Source organism: Trachemys scripta, chromosome 1 (genome assembly GCF_013100865.1).
Source record: "Trachemys scripta elegans isolate TJP31775 chromosome 1, CAS_Tse_1.0, whole genome shotgun sequence".
In the NCBI taxonomy this organism is placed as follows: domain Eukaryota; kingdom Metazoa; phylum Chordata; order Testudines; family Emydidae; genus Trachemys; species Trachemys scripta.
This window is the reverse complement of record NC_048298.1, coordinates 237,230,780-237,254,032: the sequence shown is the minus strand read 5'-3', so window position 1 is coordinate 237,254,032 and position 23,253 is coordinate 237,230,780. Positions and strand designations below refer to the sequence as shown.

The following is a 23,253-nucleotide window of genomic DNA, read 5'->3' as shown; positions in this document are numbered from 1 at the left end:
AGCACTTCTTTGAGTGTACCTTGCTAAGGATTTCTATTATTACAATTATTATTACAAGAAGTGAGCTTTTTACCCACAAAAGCTTATGCCCAAATAAATCTGTTAGTCTTTAAGGTGCCACCAGACAGACTCCTTGTTGTTTTCATTTTTTGAAATGACATGCTAGCTCAAGATTCTACCAGAATACTTTAAGTGTAATTCTAATTTAGAAAATTAACAACCATTTGGAGACACACCCAGAAATGCCTGGGGGGCGGGGGGAGGGGGGGTTCAGTCTCCACTTGTATATCCACAACCTATCAAGACCAGATACTGCATAGAGATCCACTAACACAGACTTGTGGTGTTCCACTGAATTTGACAGGACTCAGCAGGGATCCCTGGATAGTGAATCCTGATGCAGGATTGTTGGCACAGGTTTAAAAAAAAAAAAAAAAATTGCACCAGCACAAGAGCTCATCCAGTGGCCAATGGAATGTAATTTACTCCTTGAATCTGCAGTGACTCCACATAACCATACCTAGCAGTTTTGAGTTTGCTTTGTCTTGTTTACAGAAAAATACAGGATGTAACAAAAGGCAGATAGAGTATAAACTACACATATTTTAAACAACTCACATACCTCATCGCTGATTTAATTTTTTATCTTCCCATTCCTCATAAAATGAAATATAGGTGCATATCTAGGGGAACTCTGCCATCTAACCCTAGCCAAAAAACAAAGAATACAACATACGCAGCCAAACTGAACAGTTTTAAGGTTTATTTTCTAATTCCAATTCAGCACTTTAAAAGGGCTTTATTCAAAGTGTAACTGGGAATATTTTATTCCCAACGTTATCTACAGATAACAGAAAATCATTATTTTTAACCTCTTATCAGCTTAAATATTCATCATCTTAATGCTAATCCTCAGTACCAATGGGTGAGGGACAGCTGTGATGCTAAGGAAAAGAAAAAATACAGAATACTCTGTGTTCACACACAACACATATTAAACAAACCATTAATCGTAACAACTGAATAAAAAGTTATTAATACTTAGCTCTTAGATATCTAAGATCTTTAAGATGCAGTTATCATCATCTCCTTTCTATACATGGGAGAAATACAAGTACAGAGGGGAATTCCAGTGGTTAGGGAGTTAGTTTGGGACATGGGCATAGATGCTGGAATGCACCCCCGGACATAATGTGGTTGCCATCATATACAAGGTTTACAGTTTGGTTCAATGGCTCTCAGCACCTTCACTACACAAATTGTTCCAGCATCTCTTGATATGGGAGATCTAGGTTCAATTCCCCGGTCAGTCACGGACTGGCACGTGGCCAAACCGGGAGTCTCTGCCTCCATTCCCCATCTGCAAAATGGGGATAGCACTTCCTTACCTCAGAGGTGTTGTGAGGACAAATACATTAAGACTGTAGGAAGCTCAGAAACTACAGTAACGGGCCATGTAAGTAAGATAGACAGGTGAAGTGATTTGCCCAAGCTCATACAACAGGGCAGTGGCTCAGACAAGAAGCCAGATCTCCTGACTTCCAGTTCAGTGGCCTATCCACTGGACTACACTCAATGTCTCACGAAGAAAAGATATGCTCGGTGCACCAAAGTTGTTTCTACCTCTCAATGTTTTATTTTTCATACAAACAATATTTTGTCTTTTGAGTAGTTTGCACAGAAGTTACAAGAATTCATCTTTCAATGAAGCCCAGTAACCCAGTTCTGAATACAGTTGCATAAACCAGGCAAAAATATTAAGACTACTAGCTTCCTAATTGCTTTGCTAAGAGACTTGTACTTTCACACAAATTCAGTAGCTCTTCACAGTATCAGTTTAATAAAAGTGTCAAGTATCAGAGGGATAGCCGTGTTAGTCTGGATCTGTAAAAAGCGACAAAGAGTTCTGTGGCACCTTATAGACTAACAGACGTATTGGAGCATAAGCTTTCGTGGGTGAATACCCACTTCGTCAGATGAATGATTTTAATAAAAAAATCCCTCCTCCCTTCATGTGTATCAGTAATCAATAGGCACTTGGATTAAGGGACTACCATCCAAATACAAAAACAGACTTTTCCAAACTACAGAATCAAATCCAAGTTATGATCCTGGATACTAAGGGTATGAGATGTTTTAAATAAATAGTATATGTATATGTTCTTCATGATATTACCTTTCTAAAGTAAACAAAATTTAGGCCCTAAAAATATTGAATGTCTCCTTAAACAACATCCAGGGTACACACATCCAAAAAGAAACCAACAAGTTTTCAGTACGAATGATGGGCTGTCTTACCAGAATTACAAATATGCACATGTTTGGGGACTGTGGAAACGCTGATACTGCTGGTGGCAAAAATGCAGATCACATTAGCATGGCAAATATGGGGATCCTTTCTTGCTTATCAGTATGTTGGCCAAAATTCTTTTTCAGCTCACAATTATTTGATACCTGGGCTAAGTAATTTGAAATTTTCAACTTGGGGTCCTACAAGGGATTGAATGAGATTTTTATTTTTTTTAAGCTTATACTACCAAATACAGTACCAGAGACAATATATTAGTGTCTGAATGATCCAATTGTTTCCAGCTCAGCAGTAGTCTGAGCCTGTTGATGCAAACTTGTGAGCAGTCTTATGATTGCAACAGAGCATGGCAATTTCAAAATCATGATTAAGAGGAATAGAATTGTTCTGCCTTGCACAGCCATAGGGCTCAGTTTTGGAATATTCTTCTCAAAATACATAACTGAACATCAAACAAGTGATAGAATTTAAAAGCAAATGAGCCTTTCCCTAGGCTTATAGATCAGCCACAAAAAGTCTATTTTGTCTTATATGTGTTACCCATCTATCTTGAAGTGTGTTGATGAGAATTCCTCTTCAAAAGTTTTCCGTTTTGCCACTGGCATAATAGTTTGATAGGAGAAACCAAAGCTAATGTAATATCTCTGATCATGAACTCCTGATTTGGTGAATGACACTTGGCAAGAATTTGATTTAAGAGAAATGTTTCTAATGCACTGCCAGGGAAAATAACACCAGGAGAACAGTCATCATTAAATAAGATATTGTAGTATTGTGATAGTCTCCTATTATACGGTCTCATATTCTACCAGAACTCTGCCTCATGGGATGGGTTGTGCTCAAGGTATCCATGCCCAGGATGTAGCCAATGTCTCCACTTTCTCACCAAACTTCTAGTACTGTTTTTTTCCCCCTTATCTGTTAGTATCAAGAGGCCACCAATCCTGCAGTCATCTCTTCCCAGATTAAAGAAAATGATTTACAGAGCTCATCGTTACATCATTCCCAATCTATGATAAAAGCCCTCCCACCTAAACCCTGTCTGCCTTCATCTGGCCCTCGCTCCAAAGATCACATCACTTAAAGTATCCCAGCAAGAGGCTACTCACTTGATTGGCTATGGCTACATTACAGGATAAGTGAATTAGCCACACCCAAGTGACATAATTTATGCCACTTTAAGCACCAGCATGGACAGTGCTACGTCGGCGGGAAAGCTTCTCCCACCGACAAAGCTACCGCCATTCGCGGGGGTTGGAGTAATTAAGCCAATGGGAGAGCTCTCTCCCGTCTGTTTAGAGGAGCTACACTAGAGAGTTAGCAGCACAGCTGCGCCGCTGTAAGCTCTCTAATGTAACCATATGGCGTATGTAACAAGACTATCCTAATTCCTTCCTCTCTGTATCTGGCTCAAGTATCATCAAAAGAAAGGGAGAGATACGCTACTACTACAGATTCTACCACTAGTAGCATTTACCTGCCCCTTTTTATAACAAAGCACTGCACAAAAATGATCGTTATTTTCTCTTCCTTGGTACAGAGGACACCTGTTTAAAAATAATCACATTCAGTGTTACACTGACACATTGTTTCACTTTAAAAAAAATTCTCACAAAATAAAAATACTAATCATCGCTACAATGATTGTTTTCAGACTGTTACTTTTAAATATTTTCATGAACAAACTCAATGTTAAAGCTAGTAATGGAACTGCAGGGTTTGGTACCAGACAAGACATCTAATTTAAACTATAAAAATTGGGTAAATGTCTTGACAGTACAAAAACAAACAAACCAAAACCACAATTCAATCTTGTCCACCCTTAATTTTAATGGGACTACATGCAAGAGTTATAATTAGCAGGATTAGGTTCCAATTTTTTTCCGTAAGTGGATGCTATGGAACTGAAACAGTTGGCAGAAGAGAGAATCAAAATAAATGGTAAGTAAAGCATCAGTAACCTGCGGTGTGATTTCTTTCTTAAATAAGGTTTCAAACAGGGACTAATTTGATCTCTCAGAGAGAGAACATCACATGAATCTTGGCCTAAGGAACAAGATTAACCAAGGAAGAATGACTCATTTTATTGTGCATGCAATGTGACAAGAGCCAAATGTTACACTATCCTACTTCACAACCGTTCTACCAATTATCTAAAAGAAAAAAAATGTTTACTCTTCCCTCCTCAACCTCTAATGTAGTTTACATAAACCAGGGCATATCAGTCTAGAAAGTATAAGAACCAAAAATCCTCTGATTGCAGACATTTCATACAAATGCAAATATTAAGGTTTCAATTAGTGCAAATAGCACAGGATCAGTAATTGGTTAATCTGGAATAATGCATTCTAAAACATACTTAAAGTATCACTGATATAACAATAAGGCTGAGATTTCAGAAAGACTAAGTTTTTAATTACTTCTAGAAACACATTCTTGTGACTTTCCATGAGAAAAAATATTCATGCAAACACTACAAGGAGATGTAATCCACCTGTGGCAGCACTTGTTTTTGTGTACAAAAACCAAAAGTGTAAAGAAGTATAAACAAAAGTGAATCTGCACAATTTGGAATAAGAAAATAGATCTCAATGTTTATGAAGAAAAGCTATGTAAATGTTGAAAAAAAGTTAGATTTTTTTAAATTTTAGTTTTAATAACTTCATTTTATTAGTAATATGGAAAATTAGCATTTAATTCAGGTTTATACAGCTCTTTGGAGATGTAAAACTGTACATATGCTTATATTACTAGTGACATGTCAGGGAATTTAAAGATATTCATGAGAGGAGCAATTTGCAATTGCTGTGAAAGCCAATATGTAGCGTTTTCAAATTAATGCATTTATATTTACCTCAGTAGAGAACTCGATACAATAGGGGCCTTTGGTTTATATTGCAATAGCAGCAGGCCTACTGAATAAGAAGAACCCCTGCATAGAAAAAGTTATGCCCGCACAAAAGTCCATATGCATGCAGCTGACTGCAGAATTAGGGCCTAAAAGGCAAGGCAAAGCAAGGCAAATGTTGGGTGTTTGATGGGAACAAACAAGCACAGAGGTCAGAATGATGATGGGGGGGATTGAAATGAAAAGCCTTTTTAAAAGAAATGAACATTAATTTTAGTGAGTTTTAATATTAGACCTTTACTAATGAAATATATTTTACCATGCCTATTTCCATTAACAAACATTTTTCTTCTAGTACTGTTTATGTTTAACCCAGTCCTTCCTCCCCTAACTGATTCAAGACAGTCTACAATCCACAATTCTTACAGCTGTAGCGTGTCAAGTATGCAAGCTAAAAAGTGATGCAGGTAGCCCAGACACAATGTGAAAGGTTAACTATTAAAAGAGTGAATTTGTAAAAAGACAACATGAGTCATGTTTTTCGTCTCAGATTTCCATATCAAGTGTGCTCAGGTTTACAATTTTATTAGTAAAAAGAACAGGAGTACTTGTGGCACCTTAGAGACTAACAAATTTATTTGAGCATAAGCTTTCGTGGGCTAATAAATTTGTTAGTCTCTAAGGTGCCACAAGTACTCCTGTTCTTTTTGTGGATACAGACTAACACAGCTGCTACTCTGAAACCTGAAATTTTATTAGTATTATTTTACAATAGTCAACCCTGCAAATTGAGTCTGGGATTAGAAAGTCAAGCTGGATGCTGCCCACCTCAGTAGCAAAGGTTATTTAGGCTAAAAGAGGCCCTTAATTACACTTGTGCATCCCCCAATTGTCTTCAAATTATTTCCTGAGACACTGGTGTGAATTCACTGTTTGCGGAGGATTTGCACAGATGTAGCAGACTGGGAGACAATCCAGTCAAATCACACAAGTTGCAACAGAATCACAGCTCATACAATCTTGATGTCTCAGAATAAGAAACAGTAACACCGGACACCAGTAAATGGGACTTTGAATACACACTGAGAATAAATTTGAGTAAGGTGGTGCCATTTTTACAGTAGATTCCATTACATTTTAGACACCAGATTCAAATAAATCTGTGCATGTTTTAGTTAGTTAAAAAGTACCTGTGGGAAAAGCAGTTGTGTGACCGGCAAAAAAGGCTATATAATGTCTTTGTTGGAAGATAATCAGGATAGCTGGCTATTCAGCCTCATCATCGAATAGATCCTGGCTGCTTCATTCTATGCACTATGGAGTTTTAAAAAACAAGGTCATCAAAATGGATTTTTAAATTAAACTATGTTTTTAAGCTCTTACATTTAAAAGAACTGCTTTGGCTTCTTGTCTCCCTATGCCAGAAGACTGCTCTTTTGGTTAAAGGTCTAGGTTCCATTCCCAGCTCTGGCACAGACTTCAGCTGTCATTGCACACAACAAGACACTTAATCTCTGTGCCTCAGTTTCCCAAAAGGAATGATGTGAGAATGTTTGGAAAGTGTTTTCAATTCTTTCAATGACAAGCACGATTGACTTATTGTTATTATGTGCTCAAGTTTCTAATACCACTGCTTCATGAGGTGCAGCAGGCTTGATGCCGCAGAGCTTGCAACTGAAGAGTAGCTGCAGGGAATCTCCCATAGGTGCAGTCATTCTGACCCATACTTTGTGACTGGATCCACTGCCATGAAGACCCTGGAGATCAGCACTCCCTTTGCAAGCCCCCAACCCTGCTCTCCAGCGGGAGCTCAAGGGCCGAATTAAAACATCTGGAGGGCCAGATGTGGCCCCCGGGCCGTAGTTTGCCCACCCCTGACCTAACTACATTGGAGGCTAGGGGAAGAAAGAATTGAAGAAAACAAGCCATCCAGGATCCATAGACACACCATGGAATAAAAGGAGATGGGAAATCCCCAACATTTGTAACAAAGAGGGGTAGGGAAGAGAGTCCATCCTCCTCAGCAAGTAGGAGAGAGGTAATTATAAATAGTACCATAAACATATACTGCTATTACTTAACATTTTTTTTTTAAAAAGGTCAGGGTTGCTACCCCCAAAGCCTTTTACCATAAAGAACATCACTTCACTGACTGTCACCGCACTTTGTGTCCAAAGTCAGCATAGGGTGGCTTCATGAAAGGTGTTCATTTTAAGGATGAAAGTAAGGACATTGTGATAGGAAGTAGGAGGCTGAATCAAGCACAGGGCAGCAAGCTACATGGGGAGAGGACAAGCCTAGGAGAAAACTGAGGGAGCATCTGGGGGAAAAATATGGAGGCGCACAGGATTGGAGGTGCAGGATGAAATGAGAGCAGAGAAGCTAATAGCATTTTCTTGCTCCATCTGGTGTTCTCATCAGCAGGAGCAGAGGATTTAAAACATGAAACAGCTGATCCCACTTCTATCAGCCACGATGGGGCTACTTTCTTTGGCAGATTAATAATTTTTAAAGTTTTAGAATCTGGGAGCTACAAATTTAATATGCTTCCCAGCACGTGTGTCAGCCAAACAGCATCCCATAAGCTCACCTCTGATGTGCCAAGGCACTGCTTGCAACACTCCATGCCTCACTGTACACAGTCTGCACACACTGGTCAATAGGAATTCTACAACAAAGTGTATTTTATTAGATCAGAAGTCAGACATTGGATCCAAAACTAGGAGCTATTTGGGATTCAAATGTTAAACATTCAGCTAGGGAAACTTCTTCCCTTCTGACTTCTCTTTAGATGTACAGTATCTCGTTACTAAACTTTCTTTGGTTTAAGCAAAAAAGGGCTTTGTTTCTTCTTAGTCCCTTCTTTTTAAGTTCCAGGGCTACTCAATCCTGTAGTGAATATACTCCTATCTTGAATTTATAAGTGGAACATAGGATATTTGATTTAATGTGAGGAAACAGAACTCAAGGGCCTCTATTTAGCTGAAGGGATTTTCTAGAAGGCAAAAACAGCTTTCAGAAAAAGGGACATCAACTTACAAGCCAAATGTATTTTTGTGTGTTTTTTTTTTTAAATCCACTATTATAGTCATCTCGGGAGTTTGTTCTCTCTACATTTAGCAGTAATTTGTGCATTGTCAGTTTCTCTTAACACATGGAACAACTTGAAGATTGGGTTCTTGGTGGGTGTGGGGTTTTGCTGACACAAAGAAGAAATATTCTTTTAAATAGGAAAATGTGATTGTGAAATCACAAACATTGGCAGGGGTCTCAGGGCAGGCACTTGACATGAAACTAGTTTTTTAAATTGACTAGATTTCAATTTGAGGTCTTAAAATAATTCAAAAATGTAATACCCACCCCATTCTAGACTACATAAATCAGAAGGGGAGGCTTTTTAGTAAACTGTCATAACTATAAAGGGAAGGGTAACAGCTCTCCTGTGTACAGTACTATAAAATCCCTCCTGGCCAGAGACTCCAAAATCCTTTTACCTGTAAAGGGTTAAAGAAGCTCAGGTAACCTGGCTGACACCTGACCCAAAGGACCAATAAGGGGACAAGATACTTTCAAATCTGGGGGGGTGGAAGGCTTTTGTTTGTGCTCTTTGTTGGGAAGTTGTTCGCTCTTGGGACTGAGAGGGACCAGACATCAATCCAGGTTCTCCAAATCTTTCTGAACAAGTCTCTCATATTTCAAACTTGTAAGTAAACAGCCAGGCAAGGCGTGCTAGTTTATCTTTGTTTTCTCAACTTGTAAATGTACCTTTTGCTAGAGTGTTTATCTTTGTTTGCTGTACTTTGAACCTAAGGCTAGAGGGGGGTCCTCTGAGCTCTTTAAGTTTGATTACCCTGTAAAGTTATTTTTCCATCCTGATTTTACAGAGAGGATTTTTGCCTTTTTCTTTAATTAAAAGCCTTCTTTTTAAGAACCTGATTGATTTTTCCTTGTGTTTAGATCCAAGGGGGTTGGATCTTGATCCACCAGGAGTTGGTGGGAGGAAGGAGGGGGGATGGTTAATTTCTCCTTGTTTTAAGATCCAAGGGGTTTGGATCTGTATTCACCAGGGAATTGGTAAAGAGTCTCTCAAGGCTACCCAGGGAAGGGAATTAGCTTTGGGATGGTGGCAGCGGACCAGATCTAAGCTGGTAGTTAAGCTTAGAAGTTTTCATGCAGGCCCACACATTTGTACCCTAAAGTTCAGAGTGGGGAAGCAGCCTTGACATAAGCAATAGTGAATTCCTTGCTAGTTTCCAGTAAAATGTATAATTCAAACTGTAAATTAGTAACAAATTTACGACATGCACACCCAAAGAGATTGCAATTTAGCTTCTTTAAGGAGGCTCACTAAATATAGGTTCAGACAGGAAAGTCTCTGATCTATATATGTTACACAGAAATGAAAAGCCAATCTAGTCACCACAAATTTCACCCTGGTACCATCTGATCATATGTAATATCCTGGAAAACGAAGTCCACAATGAACCTTTTGTCATTCCACAGCACTAAAAATGGAAAATGAATTCCAAATATGTCTTTATAGATGTGGCAATGCATGCTAAACATGAAATTACCAGCATAGCATCTGTGATATGATGCCATTGTTGAATTTATTCTTTTGGCATGAATATACTATATAGTTTCTATACATTCAGTAAAAATGTAGGCTTCTCTCTTTTAAGTGAGGATTTGCTCACTAACACATATGCAAGCTCAAGATACACTGACCTGTTAGGCTTTATTAAAATACTAGATTGGGATTATTTACAACAGCTGTTGACAGTCTTCAGACTAGAAGGAAACAGATGGTAGCGTAATAAAAGAGAGAGCCAAATTTCAAAAACCTGAAACCCAGAATACAAAGCTAGCACCACCAGACTTGTACAATGTCTTTCTTGTCATGCATCTCAAAATGTGGTACTATAAAGCGTTATTACAACATACTTTGCCAACAGAGTAATCAACAACTCAATATTACAACTCCTAAAGAGAGAAAGCAACATCTGTAGAACAAACATACATATCAAAGCTGCATTGTATATGTAAAGAATCCTCAACTACAGCAATCTGTGCAGAACCCTAATTTAAAAAAAAAAAAAATCACAGTGAAGGTGTTAAAATAGAGGCAATCCTGGATGTACTTGGAACATAGATCACCACCTGTGTGTCATACAGGTAATAGGAGTGAAATCTGGGAGTGTTTTCAGAAGTGGCAGGAAGATCATTTAGCCACAGATGTTAAACACTTTGGTGCAATTTTTGACTCATCAGCATCTTCAAAAAGGTACAAACTGCATTCTTTGCTACTTCAGTAATCAAGATTACAGACATAGGACACAGCAGCAGGAAACCAATGTTTAATTATACCCCAAAATACTAACTCCTAAATTACGAATGTATTCCCCATTCCATAGCTATGGGTGGGGTTACATAATGATAACAAAATCCTTTTAATTAGGTAATTGTTTTATGCACATTCTATTCTTAAAAACAAACTTTTTTTATAAAGATATTTAAGTTCACTAATTGTCTCCTTTAAATATTAAAAACAAACACTGCATGTTGAAATTCTTAAGTTAAAAAACACAATATTACACAAACTTCTCGGCAAGATGACAATATGTTTTGAAAGACAATTATAAATATTCAATTATCTTTACTGCTCTGGACCTATACGAGGAACAGCCTAAATTAGAGTAAGCAGAAATTTTAGAACAAGAATGTAAGCCATGTGTACAACCAAATACTTCAAAGATAGAAAGAAAACCTGATTTGCCCTAAATTTCAGTCTGCCATTTGCACCTAGTGTTTATAGAAGTATGCCACACACTGACCTTCATTCTCCTGCTAATCTAGAGTTCAGATCTCACCGATGCATCTCATAGTATCAAGTTTAGACTGGAAAGCAAATTGAGTTCTTGCCATTTCCCCAGACTCTTTATGTATAGTCAGTGTACATTACAATGTAACTGTCCAAATCCTAGTGAGTGTCCTGTGCTGGCCACCCACCAGGGCAGCTGTGAGAGGAATCCAAGCTTCTGTGTTCTGGATCCCGAGGGTGTTTCCAGCTCCTGGAGCCGGAACAGAGTCCGGCTACTGCCCCAATCTCGGGATCCCTAGGTACACTCTCAGGGCACAGACTTTCTATCTGGCACCTTCCTCCAAATGTTGGATCCTGCTGTCCAGCTGCCTTGCCTCTCTGGGAACAGCACTGACCCTTCAGACTCCCTCTTCCAGAACTGCACCCCAGAGATGGGAAGCTTCTGGTTACAATTTACCTCTCTCAGGGGCACACAGCAATTGTGGAGCAGTCAACTCACAAATACTTTGTACAATCTAATATCTTTATGCTTTTTTATAATTAATCACATTGAGCACAGGAGAATACAGATCACACACAACAATTCCCAAACATAACTCCCTCACTGGCTCGCCTTCCTTTGTGACTCCTTATGGGATCATCTGTGTTCAGGCCGGCAGGGAGGAAGACAAGGTCCCCTGCCCCCTGGCCTACCCCGCCCTCTTCTTAATCTGATGCTAAGTGGCTCTCTCCCCATTTCCCCGCCATGTGTCCCTTTTTAGACTCCTGGCCTAGTCGTCATCTCCTTTTCTTTGCCTCCTGGTAACTTTCTATACTCTCAAATCTCACTCCTTTTAGATGGGAGGAGTAAGTGTCTTCTCCCTGCTAGAGCAAACCCATTGCCCTCAGGTGATCCTGGAGTACCGATCACTCACCATTGTCTCTAGCCTGCATGACACAACCCTGCTAATTCATGATTGATCCACATACATACAGGCTCACTATGACATAGTAATTTCATGATACAATTTCATAAAATCAACCACAATTCAGAAATGATACAGAGGGAACACCCAGTTTGTTGCATTACCTACTGACTTTTCAGTGAATTCTTCTAAGCATGAGGACAGAAAGGGACACAAATAGAGAGTTAACATAGCTTGAAATTGCATGCTACCTCAATTTTTATAAGCCAGGTAAGCATTTTACATTGGCTATTGTACCATTTAAAAAAAATCTAAATTGTATAATCAGAGGCCAGTTTTATTTATCAGGGACAGTAAAAACACACACACACACACACACACACACACACACAGAGAGAGAGAGAAAAACGAAAGAAAGAACTATGCATTTGTGCCAATTCATTCTTTATACTCCCCAACACATACACCAGCCATGCCAGATGATTGTACTCTGCCACATTTAGAGTTCTACCAGAGGCAGCCCCCTGAGATCATAAAAGATACTTTTTTTGATGGTACCTAGACATGCAGTCTTGAGGGCTCTATCACTAAAACTTAAGTCATTTAGGTGAAAGCTAAAATTATGATTTCCTGCTATTTCCTAAGAGGCAAAAATATATGTTTGGGCTGTGGGGAGAGGGAGGATGCAGAGGTGAAAGTGTTCACTCCAGAACTTTTCCTGCTTGAAATCCATTTATGATCTTGCTCCCCACAACCAAAACAACAACAAAAAACTTTCATGAATGTGAGAGCAGGAGGATCTCTGTCTTTTAACTGATCACAGCAGCCATTTAAATATACACACTGAAACACATTCTCTTGCATCCGTAACTACAATATTTAAAAATTGTAAAGGGGGCCACAACTGAGGATGGTCTGTTTACACACACAGTCTCTCTCTTCCCTCCTCCCCCACAAAAAAGGAAATTAAATCATTTAACTTAAGTAAAACAAACTAGTCATACAACAAAAACATAACTGAAAATTACATTCATCAGGTCTGTAAAAGCCACAAACCACTCTCAGCTCCATGTCATCTCTTGTGATGTCTAATGCTTCACCCACTATAATTACATATTCTCCTCCTGAGACCGTAACAGTGTATTAATCTATACATGCTTCGCAGATAACAAAAAAACTGTTTTATCAGTTGCCCAATACTGAAATATTCTTCCCCCAATTAATAAGTGAAACTGCATATCTCTACAGTACTTTGAAAAAACATTCAGGTTTTTCTCTATACAAAAATATCAATTGTTAAATAGTTGATTTGCATCCGAGTCTCCTCTATTATACAACAATATATTAATTATAAGTGTCTACCACCGAACAATGTATATGTCCTGCCATATTAAGCGCTTGGCCCAATCCAGGCCATGGATTAATAGCTATACTGAACTCAGAGTAGTTAAAATTCCCATCTAGAATTTGCTGTCAATACAGGTTTCAGAGTAGCAGCCGTGTTAGTCTGTATCCGCAAAAAGAACAGGAGTACTTGTGGCACCTTAGTGGTGCCACAAGTACTCCTGTTCTTTTTGCGGATACAGACTAACACGGCTGCTACTCTGAAACCTGTCATTATGCAAGGCACTGCATTTAGCCGTATGGAATGGAAATCCATCAACTTCATGATTTTTTAAATTTGTTAGTCTCCAAGGTGCCACAAGTACTCCTGTTCTTTTTGCTGTCAATACAGTTACCTTTAAATCGCATGCTCTCAGCTTATTTTAAAATTCCTCTAAAAAGCCTTTATAAAGAGAGATTCCCTGCTGCCCAGTTAATGTTTAAAAGGGCACCAGAGAAAAACTATAATAGGTACCAAATTTTCAGACATGTGATTTTCAATTTGATGGGGCACCCAAAGGGATAGTGTCTCTTTGCAGTTTATGTTGCTTGTTACATTTAGAATTCAGATGCAGATAAAAAGATTTTTATCCTTTTCAATGGTGCACTCATCAACAAACTTGTTTCGGTGCTAATTCTTCAAAGTATAATGAATACAAAAATAAGTAAAATGTAAAGAGTCTGGAATAGTGTCCATGTTTTATTCATAGTAAATTATGTGCTTCACAACACTAAAAACAGTTTGATTTTTTTTATCTTTGAATAGTTTGTTCAACAATTATTAACCCATTTCTAGGATTACTTGGATGATTATTAATAAATGGTGAAAAAATGTATGGATAGTGAAGAAAAAAAACAACAACAAAAAACACAGAACCTAAATATTCTCCCCCACCCACCCCATCATGTCATTCAGCTCTCCATTCCAGTAGCAGAGTGCAATTGGATTTTGTGACCTAGCAGTCACTTTGTGCAAAGCATTCACAACCTGAAGCAAGCCAACCGTCTCAGAGATACTCATCCCTTTCTGGCTGTGCATCAAGAAGGACTACATGAATCACCACTTCCTCTGTTTATGGCAAGTGAACATTAAAGTAACTCAAATATTCCAATTCATCATCTACAAACTTCACTCCCAAATACAAGGAATATTTTCTGCTCTTGCCACGTCTGCCATTGCGGCCATGGTGATAACTATAGTGCAGACATGAGGGCATGTGACAGAAAAATATACTATGAAGATAACCACAGCTATCTTGCTAACCACAGTAAAACCAAGTAAACAATTGTGCTTTTCTGCTGATCAAAAATGTTTTACGCCAATTTTTCAAAGAAGAGCTCTGTGAAAGTGTGACAGCTTGTCTTTTTCCAATCAGAGATATTACCTCACCCACCTGGTCTCTCCTACAGCACCTCTCACATTAGCACTAGTTCAGAGGCTCTCAAACTTCTTTGAACCACGACCCCCTTCTGACAACAAAAATTACTACACAGCCCCAGGAATGGGGACCAAAGCCTGAGCCCACGCACCCGAGCTCCACCGCCTCAGTGGGGGGACCAAAGCCAAAGCTCAAGGGCTTCAGCGCCAATGTGGGGGGCTTTAACCTAGTCCTGCCACCCAGGCTGAAGCCCTCAGGCTTTGGCCCCGGATCCCAGCAAGTCTAACACCAGTCCTGGCAACCCATTAAATCAGGGTCGCAACCCACTTTGGGGTCCTGACCCACAGTTTGAGAACTGCTGCACTAGTTTAACAATACCTTTTTGTTTTAGTTTATACAGTCAATTCATATATTGAGAAGGATAAACCTGTCTCCTTTTCATTTAGACAGTTTACTTTCCCCAATACCCAGGGGAAATCACATTAGTAACTCGCAAGTTTAAATTAACCATCTAAAGAAAATGACCCTTACAAAATAATTAGCTAAAATAATCTGATTCTTGTATTCATTGACAGATGTGTGTGCTTTATATTTACACAGAGATGTTTTTGAAAAGGGTAAGGATGGGTAGAAGTTGTAGAATGCGAAAAAGTCTCCTCTTCCCCAACTCCCATATACCTCTTGTCAAATAAGAAAAAGGCTTGACAAAAGAATGGAATTAACCACAATGATATATCTAATGTATCTAAAATGAAGCTGTTTATTTGTTACCACCAGAAGGTGTAAACTATAAACAGCACACAGAAAAGATTTATATTCAATAAATATTACAACTTAACAAAACTAGAAGATATTCAGAAGGAAAGAGCCACTTTGCCAGATAAATGTGTCCTTTAAGCTTCTCTCCACTTCCTCCTTGTTGCTGTATCTTTCAGTCCAAACAAAGGTTTCTAATCTAATTCATTTATGCTGCAGTGCTGTGGCTCTAGCAGTATCTGAAGTGGTTAGCAGAAGAAACCTTCCCTAACAGAAATGTTTTCTGGAATTGATGTTCAGAATCTCATTTTGCACCTCTAAGTAGCCCAGTTTCATGTCAGGTTCTCTGCTACCTTCTTTACAACATAATTTTTAAGTGTTTTAGGGTAATTGCTTTTATTCCTTATGTCCCTACTTAATCTCACTGCTTATTAGCCTGTGATCTCAGACAAGCAAGCACATTCACATCACCAGTATCCTTCAGCACTTGCTGCTATGCAATAGGGATCTACAGCACACATGCCATAGATTTTTTTTTTTTTTAATGCACATAATCATTTGTGGTAGAATCGCTCATCAGAATGTGGCCATTATTCAGAACAAACTACAAATCCTTCAGTATTTCCCATTTTTATGGGGCTGGATCTTCCAAGTTACTCAATTCAGACCAGAATTCTTTAAATCAGTTTGTACTATTAAGTTACATTTCAACCTACCCAAACCACAAATATTATACTGTTAACAACTGCTTCCTCTAGTTTTTTCCCTAATGAGGATTTAAGGATAGAACATTATGATGAGTAAATTCTAGCTGTGTTCCCTCAAATTAAATCCTATTTGCCATGCTTCACTAAATTTTTAGGCTTAAATCTGTTTTGTCTATTCAGATCTCTCTACCATTATTTCATTTTAAAATGACATATTACCACAGTCATTTTATAAATTACATGCATGCACTATTGTACATATGGAGAGAGGGGAAGGGGGTACCTTCAAATTTGGGAGTGGTAGATTAATTTGGAGCATTTTCTTCTTCAAATTCTGAACTACCATTAATTCAATTAATAGCTCAGAGGCAGTATGGTCCATGGAAAATGATACAATTCAGGAGCTCTGGATTTCCAGCTCTGTCAAAGATAGTGTACCTGCTTCAGGTTACTTCTCCATGCCTCCACTTTCCCATCTAAACAAAGATCATTATACTTACCTTCCTTTGGGGAAGTAATGGTGCTAGGAACTATTATGTGGGCATGTCCTTGCTTTTCAAAGAGGCAAGAAACTCCAAAATGAGCAGGTTTCTCTCACCCCCCTTCTGGGTCTTAACGAGACCCACTGGTTGCACACAGGGGTTAATCTCTAGCCTAAGATCATGGACATTCTATGCATCCCCCTCTCCATACACTTGTAAAATTTCCCTCTTGTGCTGCTCCCACAGAGGCAATGGAGAGAAACATGTGGAATCTTACCAGTTTCACTCTGCTGAGAAAGAGAGACTGAGACCTTGCATTAGCCTAACAACTTCCTCTTGCTGGTCAGAGGAGCAGTACTGGCATACTGGGGAGAGAGGATAGCTGAGAGGGGAATAAGAATATGGGCATCAGATACACCAAAAAATGAACAAGATTTGCAAATTGCAAAAAGAAGGCAATAAAATAATTAAAATATGTTGCTGCATGAAAACTAGACACCCAGAAGAACTAAGCAGAGAGGGTGAAAGAAAACCACACAGAATGCAAGAAAAAAAAAATGGAGAAAGACAAAAAACAGCAGAAAGGGTTACATGCTTATATTTAAGGGAGAGTTTTCTTCTAACTCTCTCAACAGTCCAGTTAACCATCACCATTAACTTAGGTAACCAAAAGCCAATCACAAGTGCTATCTAGTGCCCCATATACACCTCCAGCCCCATTCCCTCTCCCCCCATTTAAAAAAAAAAAAAAACAACACACCACTTCTGAAATTGCAGATCCTCTCAACTAAGAGTAACTACAGAAGATGAAATAAATCACTCCCCGCAAAAAAGTGAAATTTAGCTGCTGTAACATACAGCAGGATGTGTTTTATTGCCACAGTTACTGTGTTACACAACACGTAGCAATATTCCACATGACTGTAACTACACTTCCCTTTTTCATAGAATCATAGAAATGTAGAGCTGTGAGGGACCTAAGGAAGCCATCAAGTACAACCCCCTGCACTGAGGAAGGACCAAGTAAACTTAAACCATCCCAGACAGGTGTGCTGGAATAATTTTTATAGTAGGGGTGCTCAGAGCTATTTTTGGTCAAAAATCCCTGTGGTTCCCTTTTTAAAGATTGATACTATGTTTTCCCTTCTCCAGTCTGCATGGACCTCACCCATCCTCCCTGAGGTCTTGAAGATAATTGCTAACAGTTCTGAGATTGAGGAATTACCTGAAGCAAGTTCTCTAGGATGAATTTCATCAGGCCCTGAAGATTTGAATACATATAACTTATTGAAATATTCTTTAACCTGTTCTTTCCCTATTTTGGTTTGTATTCCTCCTGCCTTCTTGTTAATATTAATTGTATTGAGTATCTGGTCACCACTAACCTTTTTAGTGAAGACTGAAGCAAAATAGGCATTAAACCCCTCCGCCTTATTGATGTCATCAGTTATTATCTCTACTTCTCCGCTAAGTAGAGGACCTACACTTTACTTCATCTTTCCCTTGCTCCTAATGTATTTAAAGAACCTCTTCTTATTGCCTTTCATATCCCTTGCTAAACATAACTCATTTCGTACCTTAGCCTTTCTGATTTTGTCCCTACACCCATGCTGTTCTTTTGTGTGACTCCTTAGTGACTCATCGACTTTTTCAGTTCTGTAAAGAGCTCCTGGATAGAAAGAATAGTAAGAGGCCCATATGGTGCGCGCTGTCCTTCACAGAAGGATAATTTGCAGTTGTGCCTTTAGACTGTCTCCTTGAGAAACTGCCAGCTCTCCCGAACTCCTTTTTTCCCTTAGATTTTCTTCCCATAGTACCTTACTATCAATTCTCTGAGTTTTTATAGTCTGCTTTTTTTTAAGTCCATTCTCCTGATTCTGCTTCTCTCACTCCTTCCTTTCCATAAAATCATAACATCTATCATTCATGATCACATTCATTCAAATTGCCTCCTACCTTCGGATTTGCTACCAATTCCTCCCTGGGGGGGGGAGGGTAGGCATGGGTGCGTGAGGGTGTGCAAGAGAGAGAGGGCTTGAGGGTACCCTAGAGGAAGAAATTCCAAGTGTGCCTTCCTGGGTTCTCGCACTTGGGTGGTGGCAACATCTACCCATCCAAGGTCAGAGAAAAGCTGTAACCTTGGAAGTTTAATACAAGCCTGGAGTGGCCAGTATTAATTTTTAAAAAGCAACAGAGTCCTGTGGCACCTTTAAGACTAACAGATGTACTGGAGCATAAGCTTTCATGGGTGAATGCCCACTTCGTCAGATGCATCCGACGAAGTGGGCATTCACCCACGAAAGCTTATGCTCCAATACATCTGTTAGTCTTAAAGGTGCCACAGGACTCTCTGTTGCTTTTTACAGATCCAGACTAACAAAGCTACCCCTCTGATATTAATTTTTAGAATCCTTGAGTGCCCCCACCTTCTGCACTTGAAGTGCCAGAGTGGGCAATCAGCCTTGACAGTGGCTAACCAACAAAGTAAAAGAAGCAGAGAGGCAAAAAGGCATCCTTTTAAAATTAGAACTTAAATCCTAATGAGAAAAATAGAAAGGAGCATAAACTCTAGCAAATGATGTATAAAAATATAATTAGGAAGGCCAAAAAAAGAACTTAAAGAACAGCTACCCAAAGACTCAAAAAGTAATACCAATTTTTTTTTTTTTTTTTTTTAAGTACATCAGAAACAGGAAGCCTGCTAAACAACCAGGGGGCCACTGGATGATTGAGATGATAAAGGAACACTCAAGGACGATAAAGCCATTGCGGAGAAACTAAATGAATTCTTTGCATTGGTCTTCACGGTTGAGTATGCGAGGAAGAACCTGAGCCATTCTTTTTAGGTGACAGATCTGAGGAACTGTCCCAGATTGAGGTATCATTAGAGTAGGTTTTGGAACAAATTGATAAACTAAATCGTAATAAGTCACCAGGACCATATGGCCTTCACCCAAGAGTTCTGAAGGAACTCAAATGTGAAATTGCAGGACTACTAACTGTTGTCTGTAACCTATCATTTAAATCAGCTTCTGTACCAAATGACTGGAGGATAGCTAACATGATGCCAATTTTTACAAAGAGCTTCAGAGGAGACCCCGGCAATTACAGGCTGGTAAGCCTGACTTTGGTACTGGGCAAACTGGTTGAAACTATAGTAAAGAACAAAATTGTCAGACACATAGATGAACATAATTTGTTGGGGAACAGTCAACATAGTTTTTGTAAAGGAAAATCATGCCTCACCAATTTACTAGAATTCTTTGAGGGGGTCAAAAAACATGTGGACAAGGGGGATCCAGTGGATATAGTATATTTAGATTTTCAGAAAGCCTTTGACAAGGTCCCTCAGCAAAGGCTCTTAAGCAAAGTAAGCAGTCATGGGATAAGAGGGAAGGTTCTTTCATGGATCAGTAACTGGTTAAAAGATAGGAAACAAAGGGTAGGAATAAATGGCCAGTTTTCAGAATGGAGAGAAGTAAATAGTGGTGTCCCCCAGTGGTCTGTACTGGGCCCAGTCCTATCTAACATATTCATAAATGATCTGGAAAAAGGGGTAAACAGTGAGGTGGCAAAATTTGCAGATGATACAAACTACTCAAGATAGTTAAGTCCCAGGCAGACTGTGAAGAGCTACAAAAGGATTTCTCAAAACTGGGTGACTGGGCAACAAAATGGCAGATGAAATTCAATGTTGATAAATGCAAAGTAATGAACATTCGAAAACATAATCCCAACTATACATATAAAATGAGGGTGCCTAAATTAGCTGTTACCACTCTATAAAGAGATCTTAGGAGTCATTGTGGATAGTTTTCAGAAAACATTCATTCAATGTGCAGTGGCAGTCAAAAAAGCAAGTAGAATGTTGGGTATCATTAAGAAAGGGCTAGATAATAAGACAGAAAATATATTGCCTCTATATAAATCCGTGCGGATGTGGTTGCCCCATCTCAAAAAAAAGATATATTGGACTTGAAAAAGGTTCAGAAAAGGGCAACAAAAATTATTAGGGGTATGGAACGGCTGCCGTATGAGGAGAGATTAAAAAGACTGGGACTTTTCAGCTTGGAAAAGAGACGACGGGGGAAGAGAAGATAGGATAGAGGTCTATAAAATCATGACTGGTGTGGAGAAAGTAAATAAGGAAGTGTTATTTACTCCTCCTCCTAACACAAGAACTAGGGGCTACCAAATGAAATTAATAGGCAGCAGGTTTAAAACGAACAAAAGGAAGTATTTTTTCACACAACGCAAAGTCAACCTGTGGAACTCCTTGCCAGAGGATGTTGTGAAGGCCAAGACTATAACAGGGTTCAAAAAAGAACTAGATAAATTCATGGAGGATGGGTCCATCAATGGCTATTAGCCAGGATGGGCAGGGATGGCCTCCCTAGCCTATGTTTGCCAGAAGCTGGGAATGGGCGACAGGGGATAGATCACTTGATGATTACCTGTTCTGTTCATTCCCTCTGGGGCACCTGGCATTGGCCACTGTCAGAAGACAGGATACTGTGTTAGATGGACCTTTGGTCTGACCCAGTATGGCCGTTCTTATGTTCTTATGTAGATAGACGCGGAGAAAATATTTCAAAAGAGTTGCACGTACCAAGGCTAAGCAAAAGGTTACATTTCAAATATAAATGACCCAGAGCTCTTTGGTAAGGTGACTGGCTGAGCCTGTAATGTTCTTACATTTATGAAACCTAGAATGCTGCTTCACTACCTTGTTATATTGGAAAGTGAGACAGGACTGTCTTTATTACATACGCATACTTACCAAGCACAATAAACCTGATCTCTGACTGGGGTCTGTAGGTGTTACTGCAATACTAAAAGTACCAAATACTGTCAGTATGCAGAAGTGAGGGAATGGACGTTGCAACATGTAGTGATGCAAAAACACTCTATAGAAAGGTAAGTCAGAGCAGAGAATTGAAATTTGGTAGAGTGGCCTTTTTGTTAAAGATTGGTCTTTCAGCATCCTCATGAAAATATGCCCAAATCTGGTCAAGTTATAAGCTTTGGGGTATGTGTGGGGGGAAATATAGTTTCTACATACTCAGACACTTGTTAGAGCTTTGTAGCTTAATTTCCCAAAGATCTTGTCCACACCGCCCCAGCCTGGGAGTAAGCAGGACTTTCCTTGCAATTGCAGTTCCTGGTTGCTCTGGGTCAGGAGCATTGGATGAAGCAGCTGCCTGAACCAAATAGAGGACAAGAAGCTAGGAAAGTGGGGGAGAGGAGAGAGACAGAGACTGGGCCAGGAGACATTATCAAATGCTATTTTATTCCCTTCATCACTCAGGGCACTGAATGGACCTGCTTTGGGGATTAATCAGGGTTATGTACTACAGGAGACTTGTCTGGAGGACATCTGCCTCATTTGTTGTGAAGGTGAGGTGATGTGTAGTGAATGAGGCGGGGGGAATCGTAGGAAGAGAACTGTCTCTTAGTTAAAGCAGTTGAATGCTGCCCTGGAGAACTGGATTTTATCCCTACCTCTGGTACAGAGTTCTGTCTGATATTGGGCAAGTCACTTTACTTTCTACAGGTAGTCACTAATGCTGTGTTTCTCATTTTTCTGAAGTCCTGACTTGAGACCCTGGGACCTGATTTGCAGAAGAGCTAAGCAATCCCAGGTATAGCTGAAGTCAATGGGAGCTGTGCTTTGAACATATGAAGTGCTATGTACTCTGATAAATCAGGTCCTAGATACATCAAGTTAGGGACACAAAATTAGTGGTTTAAAAAAAAAAAAAATCAATCTCTGTGCCTCATCTCCATTTTACAATGGGGAACTAATACCCCCTCATCTCACAGGGATGTTCTGAAAATAAAGTAATGTTTATGAACACTTCAATAGCATAGAGATAAGCACCATGGAAAAGCCCCAGAAAAAGTTATAATTCTGTGCTCAAAGCAGGGTTTGAACAGTGTGCAATATATAAGGCCTGGGGGCTACACATTGAACACTAAGGAGAAAACAAAATACGGTATTGAATAGGTGCTCATTAAATGAGCACTGCCCATGCCGTGTACTGATTGAGGTAGAGGTCCTGTTGGGAAAAAAAATAGTCTTTAATTACACAATCCCATACTATCATAATGCATCCTGGCTTTTAAGATTGCAAAATCAATCACTCAATGATGTTCTTTTAACAGTTTTTTGGGGTTTTTTGGGGGGGGCGCAAGGGTAAGAGGGTGTGTATACACTCACTTACAATTTCTAAATATCAGTTCTAGGTTTGCCAGCAAACTTATGAATGTAGGCTGAAAATGATCATGAATATAAATAACATAGCATTAGAGGAAAGAGTTAATATAAATATTCAAGGAGTCATTAGGCAGACTAATGCCGTATGTCCAGTCATATTTCTCAATCTGGAAAAACTCATTTAGCACTGAAATTAGACAATTAATGAATCGAGAAAAGTGACACCTGAAAAGTATGACTTGGCCCACTTAGTTCATTTTACAAACTATCATTATTAAATACCTTGCAATGGTATGAGACTGTACCATCCCATCTGGGTTATCTGTAGAGTACAGACTGAGAGCAATAAGATTAAACTGTCTATGGCTAAGTCTATAAACCCCTGATCAGTTCCTGGAGCCCACAGTAAAGCTGAATAAAAGGCTGTTTTAGAAGTTAGATCAATGT

The 23,253-nt window shown here is 39.2% G+C and overlaps 1 protein-coding gene across 3 annotated transcripts in view; it reads right to left on the bottom strand.

Annotated features, from left to right (window-relative positions):
- Nucleotides 1-23,253, bottom strand: part of RASA3 (RAS p21 protein activator 3) — a 277,547-nt gene that overhangs the window by 172,828 nt on the left and 81,466 nt on the right. The window contains exon 1 of one of the 3 annotated variants that reach the window (XM_034758103.1): nt 623-643. The exons of the other annotated variants lie outside the window; for them this stretch is intronic. The gene's annotated coding sequence lies outside the window, so the exon portion shown is untranslated. Of the gene's footprint in view, nt 1-622; nt 644-23,253 lie in introns of those variants that run through there. 3 annotated transcript variants of the gene reach the window in all.